An 8,571-nucleotide genomic window follows, 5' to 3' on the forward strand; every position below is an offset into this window, starting at 1 on the left:
GGGGACCTTGCTATTGGTAACCTGGGTGAGAGCCGTCGATGAACTTGCAGCAGGCCGCACAGTTGCCCGTGGACAGCCCAGCCAGGTTCTGTGATCCAATCCTGTGGGATCTTTTCTCCAAATGTTTCTTCCCCGCTCCCCAGACTTCACTGGAACGCGATCTCCTTTCTTCCTCCTCTTCCCTAGTTCACTCTTCTCATCGTGCCCATTGTCCTGCTTCTAGAATGAGCCACACACGCTTCTGCCTCCAGGCATCGGAGGCCCTGAGGCCCCACGTCAAGCCCCATCCTCAGAGGGGCCTTCCCTGACCACCATGCCTGGAACTGCGTCTGCAGGCTCTGGTTTTTGTGCTCTGATTTCCTTCTTCGTCGCTCACACCCCTGCCTGACATCATGCAGGGCACCCTCCTCCCTGGAAGTCACAGGAGCCCCTGTGGGCAGCGCCTGCGAAAGAACACAAGAGTGCCCCCATATTAGGAGGAGGAGGAGTGGTAGTACTGGGGATTGAACCCGGGGGTGCTCAACCATTGAGCCACATCGCCAGCCCTTTTTATTTTTATTTTGAAACAGGGTCTCTCTCGCTGAGTTGCTGAGGCTGGTCTAGAATTCGTGATCCTCCTTCCTCAGCTTCCTGAGCTGCTGGGATTACAGGCATGCACTACCATGCCTGGTTTATTTGTTACTCTTGACGGGGTCTCACTAAATTGCCCAGGCTGGACTTGAATTTGGCATCCTCCTTCCTGAGCCTCCCAAGTACCTGGCATTACAGGTGTGCACCACTGAGCAGGGCTTGGACTTCCTGTCTTTATGCTGACTTCTTTGCTATCTTTCCTCTACCCAGCAAGATCCTTTCAAAAACAGAAATCAGATTATGTCATTTCCAGCTTAAAGGCCTCTAATTGCTTTCCTTTCCACTTAGAACAAAAGCCAGATTCTCTACCATGTCCTAAAATGCCTTCACGATCCGGCTCCTGCTGGATTTGTTTCTTACCTCCCATTACATCATCGGTCCTTCCTCTCCCCTCCCTCTCCTTCTCTCCCCAACTCCATTAACTGTTCGGCCTTGTCATGCACTTAAACAGATTCCCTTATGTAGGCCCTTATGCTAGCTCTTCCCTGGGTTTGAGATGTCCAGACTTTGTTGGGATCTTTGGGTGACTGGCTCTTCCTCCTCCTTCAGTTCTCAGTTTAAATGTTATCATCTCAGAATTCTTGAAAAATTAAAAATAGAACTACCATATGATCCAATGATCTGAATCTTGGATACATATCTCAAGGAAATGAAGTCGGTATGTTGAAGAGATGTCTGCACCCTTGTTTATTGCAGAATTATTCTCAATCACCAGACAGGGAAACAACCTAAACATTCATCAGAAAAATGTGGCATATATTCACAATGAAATATTATTCAGTCTTAAAAAATGGGCAGGGAGTGTAGCTCAGTGGTAGAGTGCTTACCTAGCATGAGCAAAGTCCTGGGTTCCATTCCCCAGCACCATAAAAAAGAAAGAAAGTTGGGTGCAGCAGCACACGCCTGTAATCCCACCTATTCTGAAGGCAGGGGCAGGAAGATCACAAGTTCAAAGCTAGCCTCGGCAACTTAGCTAGACCCTGCCTCAAAGTAATATAGAGGGCTGGGGTTATAGCTCGGTGGTAGAGTGCCTGCCTATCATGTGCCTTGGGTTCCATCCCCAGTATTGAAAAGTAAAGAAAAGAAAAAGGAAGGAGGAACCCTGTCATTTGCTACAGCATGGACGACCTGAAGGACATTATACCAACTGAAAGAGGCCAGGCAACAGAAAGAAAAATACTGCATAATTTCACCCACATGGAATCGGAAACTGCTGAACTCATGGAAGCAGAGAAGGATGGTAACCAACAGCTGGGGAGAGGAGGTACTGAGGATTCTGTGGATCCTTGGAGGATACAGAATTTCAATTAGAAAGAGGAAGAAGTTCAGGAGGCTCATTGTACACATGGTAGCTATAGTTAATAACAATGTACCATAGTATTGAAAATCTCTCAGTGGATTCTAAGTATACAGATCACCAAAAGTCATAAGTGTGTGGGCAATGTGCATGCTAAGTAGTTTGATTTAGCCACTCCACCCTGTATGTATGTAACCACCACATAGTATACCATAAATATACACAATTTTGATTTGTCAATTAAAAAAACTGCACTTGTCAGGCACAGTGGTCCATGCCTATAACCCCAGCCACTAGGAGACTGAGGCAGGAGGATGGCAAGTTTGAGGCCAGTCTCCAGCAATTCAGCAAGACCCTTTCTCAAAATAAAAAATAAAAAGGACTGGAGATGTGGCTCAGTGGTAGAGAGCCCCTGGGTTCAATCCCCAGTACCAAAAATAAATAAACCACTGCTCATTTGGTAGGCAAAACTTACTATCTCAAACAAATAAACAAAGTTGCCACCTCAGCCCACCCTCCCCTGTACGGCTTGTCTAAAGCTGCACCCCCACAGCAGTGCCCAGATCTTTCACTTCTGGAACTTTCCATATTGGAAAGCCTCTTACTCATGGGTTTTCTTACTTGTTGTCTGCCTCTCTCCCTAGAGAAGGTGCCCTCAAGGGATCTCATCTGTCTTGCCCATGGCAGTGTCCCCAGGGCACAGTCAGAAACAGAAAGATTGAAGGAATCATCATCTATCACACACGGAAGAAGGTGTTCTTCCCATCACAGCCCCTAGAGGGAGACCTCAGCATGCACCAGCCCCAGCAGCCCGGATTTTTTGGAAGAAAGGCCCCAGCCGCTGGACTGGAGGTGGCCACCCGGTGGAGCACTCCTAACATGTCCAAGGTCCTGGGTTCATTCCCAGCATCACGAGAAGACAACCACCAAAGAAAAACCACCACAATAAACAAGGTCAACGTACAGTCCCAGCTACTCGGAAGCCAGACCTGGCAGCACATGCCTGTAATCCCAGCTACCTGGGAGGCTGAGGTAGGACAACACATTTAAGGCCAGTCTGGACCACTTAGCAAAACCCTGTCTCAAAATAAAAAATGAAAAGGACCAGGATTGTAGCTCAGTGGAAAAGCATCCCTGGGTTCTATCCCGAGTACTAAAATAATTAATTAAATAATTTAAATAAGAGCAAATGTTCCACCACCACAAATGGTAAGGGAGGCAAGGAAGGGATATGCTCTTTAGTTTGATTTAATCATCCTACATGGTATACATATGTTGAAATATCACACCGTACCCCAGAAGTGTAAACGACCATGATTTGTCAGTTTAAAATAAAACTGATTGACAGCCAGTGGCATGCACCTCCATCCCAGCATGAATCCAGGAGTTTGAGACCAGTGGCAATATAGCAAGACCTCCATATCAGAGTGATGATAATGATGGTGATGATGGTGGTGATGGCGATGATGGTGATGGTGATGGTGATGGTGATGTGATGTGATGTGATGATGGTGATGGTGATGATGTTGGTGATGGTGATGACAGTGATGTTGGTGATGGTGATGGTGATGTTGGTGATGGTGATGGTGATGGTGATGATGGTGATGGTGATGGTGGTGATGGTGATGGTGATGATGGTGATGGTGATGTTGGTGATGGTGATGGTGGTGATGGTGATGTGATGGTGGTGGTGATGGTGATGGTGATGGTGATGGTGGTGATGGTGATGGTGATGGTGATGGTGGTGATGGTGATGGTGGTGATGGTGATGGTGATGGTGATGGTGGTGATGGTGATGGTGATGGTGATGTGATGGTGATGGTGATGGTGATGGTGGTGATGGTGATGGTGATGATGGTGATGGTGATGATGGTGATGTGATGGTGGTGGTGATGGTGATGGTGATGGTGATGGTGGTGATGGTGGTGATGGTGATGGTGATGGTGATGGTGGTGATGGTGATGGTGGTGATGGTGATGGTGATGGTGATGGTGGTGATGGTGATGGTTATGGTGATGGTGATGGTGATGGTGGTGATGGTGATGGTGATGGTGATGGTGATGGTGGTGATGGTGATGGTGATGGTGATGGTGGTGATGGTGATGGTGATGGTGGTGATGGTGATGGTGGTGATGGTGATGGTGATGGTGGTGATGGTGATGGTGGTGATGGTTATGGTGATGGTGATGGTGATGGTGGTGATGGTGATGGTGGTGATGGTGATGGTGGTGATGGTGATGGTGATGGTGGTGATGGTGATGGTGATGGTGGTGATGGTGATGGTGGTGATGGTGATGGTTATGGTGATGGTGATGGTGATGGTGGTGATGGTGATGGTGGTGATGGTGATGGTGGTGATGGTGATGGTGATGGTGATGGTGGTGATGGTGATGGTGATGGTGATGGTGGTGATGGTGATGGTGATGGTGATGGTGGTGATGGTGATGGTGGTGATGGTGATGGTGGTGATGGTGATGGTGGTGATGGTTATGGTGATGGTGATGGTGATGGTGGTGATGGTGATGGTGGTGATGGTGATGGTGGTGATGGTGATGGTGGTGATGGTGATGGTGATGGTGATGGTGGTGATGGTGATGGTGATGGTGGTGATGGTGGTGATGGTGATGGTGGTGATGGTGATGGTGGTGATGGTGATGTGATGGTTATGGTGATGGTGATGGTGATGGTGGTGATGGTGATGGTGGTGATGGTGATGGTGATGATGGTGATGGTGATGGTGGTGATGGTGATGTGATGGTTATAGTGATGGTGATGGTGGTGATGGTGATGGTGATGGTGGTGATGGTGATGGTGATGTGATGGTGATGGTGATGGTGGTGATGGTGATGGTGGTGATGGTGATGGTGATGATGGTGATGTGATGGTGATGGTGATGATGGTGATGGTGGTGATGGTGATGGTGATGGTGATGTGATGGTGATGGTGGTGATGGTGATGGTGATGTGTTGGTGATGGTGATGGTGATGTGTTGGTGGTGATGGTGATGGTGATGGTGGTGATGGTGATGGTGGTGATGGTGATGGTGATGATGGTGATGTGATGGTGGTGGTGATGGTGATGGTGGTGATGGTGATGGTGATGGTGGTGATGGTGATGGTGATGGTGATGTGATGGTGATGGTGATGGTGATGGTGGTGATGGTGATGGTGATGATGGTGATGGTGATGATGGTGATGTGATGGTGGTGGTGATGGTGATGGTGATGGTGATGGTGGTGATGGTGGTGATGGTGATGGTGATGGTGGTGATGGTGATGGTGGTGATGGTGATGGTGATGGTGATGGTGGTGATGGTGATGGTGGTGATGGTGATGGTGATGGTGATGTGATGGTGATGGTGATGGTGATGGTGGTGATGGTGATGGTGATGATGGTGATGGTGATGATGGTGATGTGATGGTGGTGGTGATGGTGATGGTGATGGTGGTGATGGTGGTGATGGTGATGGTGATGGTGATGGTGGTGATGGTGATGGTGGTGATGGTGATGGTGATGATGGTGATGTGATGGTGGTGGTGATGGTGATGGTGGTGATGGTGATGGTGATGGTGGTGATGGTGATGGTGATGGTGATGTGATGGTGATGGTGATGGTGATGGTGGTGATGGTGATGGTGATGATGGTGATGGTGATGATGGTGATGTGATGGTGGTGGTGATGGTGATGGTGATGGTGATGGTGGTGATGGTGGTGATGGTGATGGTGATGGTGGTGATGGTGATGGTGGTGATGGTGATGGTGATGGTGATGGTGGTGATGGTGATGGTGGTGATGGTGATGGTGATGGTGATGTGATGGTGATGGTGATGGTGATGGTGGTGATGGTGATGGTGATGATGGTGATGGTGATGATGGTGATGTGATGGTGGTGGTGATGGTGATGGTGATGGTGGTGATGGTGGTGATGGTGATGGTGATGGTGATGGTGGTGATGGTGATGGTGGTGATGGTGATGGTGATGGTGATGGTGGTGATGGTGATGGTTATGGTGATGGTGATGGTGATGGTGGTGATGGTGATGGTGATGGTGATGGTGGTGATGGTGATGGTGATGGTGGTGATGGTGATGGTGATGGTGATGGTGGTGATGGTGATGGTGGTGATGGTGATGGTGATGGTGGTGATGGTGATGGTGGTGATGGTTATGGTGATGGTGATGGTGATGGTGGTGATGGTGATGGTGGTGATGGTGATGGTGGTGATGGTGATGGTGATGGTGATGGTGATGGTGGTGATGGTGATGGTTATGGTGATGGTGATGGTGATGGTGGTGATGGTGATGGTGGTGATGGTGATGGTGGTGATGGTGATGGTGATGGTGGTGATGGTGATGGTGATGGTGATGGTGATGGTGGTGATGGTGATGGTGGTGATGGTGATGGTGGTGATGGTGATGGTGGTGATGGTGATGGTGATGGTGGTGATGGTGATGGTGGTGATGGTTATGGTGATGGTGGTGATGGTGATGGTGGTGATGGTGATGGTGATGGTGGTGATGGTGATGGTGATGTGATGGTGATGGTGATGGTGGTGATGGTGATGGTGGTGATGGTGATGGTGATGATGGTGATGTGATGGTGATGGTGATGATGGTGATGGTGGTGATGGTGATGGTGATGGTGATGTGATGGTGATGGTGGTGATGGTGATGGTGATGTGTTGGTGATGGTGATGGTGATGTGTTGGTGGTGATGGTGATGGTGATGGTGGTGATGGTGATGGTGGTGATGGTGATGGTGATGATGGTGATGTGATGGTGGTGGTGATGGTGATGGTGGTGATGGTGATGGTGATGGTGGTGATGGTGATGGTGATGGTGATGTGATGGTGATGGTGATGGTGATGGTGGTGATGGTGATGGTGATGATGGTGATGGTGATGATGGTGATGTGATGGTGGTGGTGATGGTGATGGTGATGGTGATGGTGGTGATGGTGGTGATGGTGATGGTGATGGTGGTGATGGTGATGGTGGTGATGGTGATGGTGATGGTGATGGTGGTGATGGTGATGGTGGTGATGGTGATGGTGATGGTGATGTGATGGTGATGGTGATGGTGATGGTGGTGATGGTGATGGTGATGATGGTGATGGTGATGATGGTGATGTGATGGTGGTGGTGATGGTGATGGTGATGGTGGTGATGGTGGTGATGGTGATGGTGATGGTGATGGTGGTGATGGTGATGGTGGTGATGGTGATGGTGATGGTGATGGTGATGGTGGTGATGGTGATGGTGATGGTGATGGTGGTGATGGTGATGGTGGTGATGGTGATGGTGATGGTGATGGTGGTGATGGTGATGGTGGTGATGGTTATGGTGATGGTGATGGTGATGGTGGTGATGGTGATGGTGGTGATGGTGATGGTGGTGATGGTGATGGTGATGGTGATGGTGATGGTGATGGTGATGGTGGTGATGGTGATGGTTATGGTGATGGTGATGGTGATGGTGGTGATGGTGATGGTGGTGATGGTGATGGTGGTGATGGTGATGGTGATGGTGGTGATGGTGATGGTGATGGTGATGGTGATGGTGGTGATGGTGATGGTGATGGTGATGGTGGTGATGGTGATGGTGGTGATGGTGATGGTGATGGTGGTGATGGTGATGGTGGTGATGGTTATGGTGATGGTGGTGATGGTGATGGTGGTGATGGTGATGGTGGTGATGGTGATGGTGGTGATGGTGATGGTGATGGTGATGGTGGTGATGGTGATGGTGATGGTGATGGTGGTGATGGTGATGGTGGTGATGGTGATGGTGGTGATGGTGATGGTGGTGATGGTGATGTGATGGTTATGGTGATGGTGATGGTGATGGTGGTGATGGTGATGGTGGTGATGGTGATGGTGATGATGGTGATGGTGATGGTGGTGATGGTGATGTGATGGTTATAGTGATGGTGATGGTGGTGATGGTGATGGTGATGGTGGTGATGGTGATGGTGATGGTGGTGATGGTGATGGTGGTGATGGTGATGGTGGTGATGGTGATGTGATGGTTATGGTGATGGTGATGGTGATAGTGATGTGATGGTGATGTGATGGTGATATGGAAAGACACCCATTGCAAGCACAGAATGGAACTCTTTTTGGGGGTGAGTCAGCCACACTAGCGTTCAGATTCTAGCAGTGTTCTCACAGACAGTGCACGGTGGTCAAGTGAGGATTGTCTTAGGAATGCAAGGATGGCTGATATCAGGAAACCATGGTGAGATCTCTCATAAAAGAGCCAGGTGGACAGTCCCTGGGATCCTCCCATACTTCCTAGAAGTGGGTTTGTCCAAATTTGGTATCTAAAGATATTTTTTAAAACACTGAATAAATAGGAATTCACAGTTCTCAGTCATTATGCATCTATGGCCCTTCTGGGCTCCCATGCTGTGGATGGATTCTCTGGTCTCTGCTGTCAGGTGTCTAAAGCTCCAACTTCTCAGAACACTCTTTGTGGGACTTCAGCATACATGAAATCTCTACACCTAGTTTGATATTTGGGGGGCTTCCCAGCATGTAAATCCTGACTTATTTGAGAAGGCAGGTAATTCCCCACTGTAGATATACTCATGGGAGTTGGTGTCTGATTTATTATGAAACTGAAACCTTCTCCCCAGATCCCTGGTGT

This window comes from Sciurus vulgaris (genome assembly GCF_902686455.1).
Source record: "Sciurus vulgaris genome assembly, chromosome: 17".
NCBI classification, from domain to species: Eukaryota; Metazoa; Chordata; class Mammalia; order Rodentia; family Sciuridae; genus Sciurus; species Sciurus vulgaris.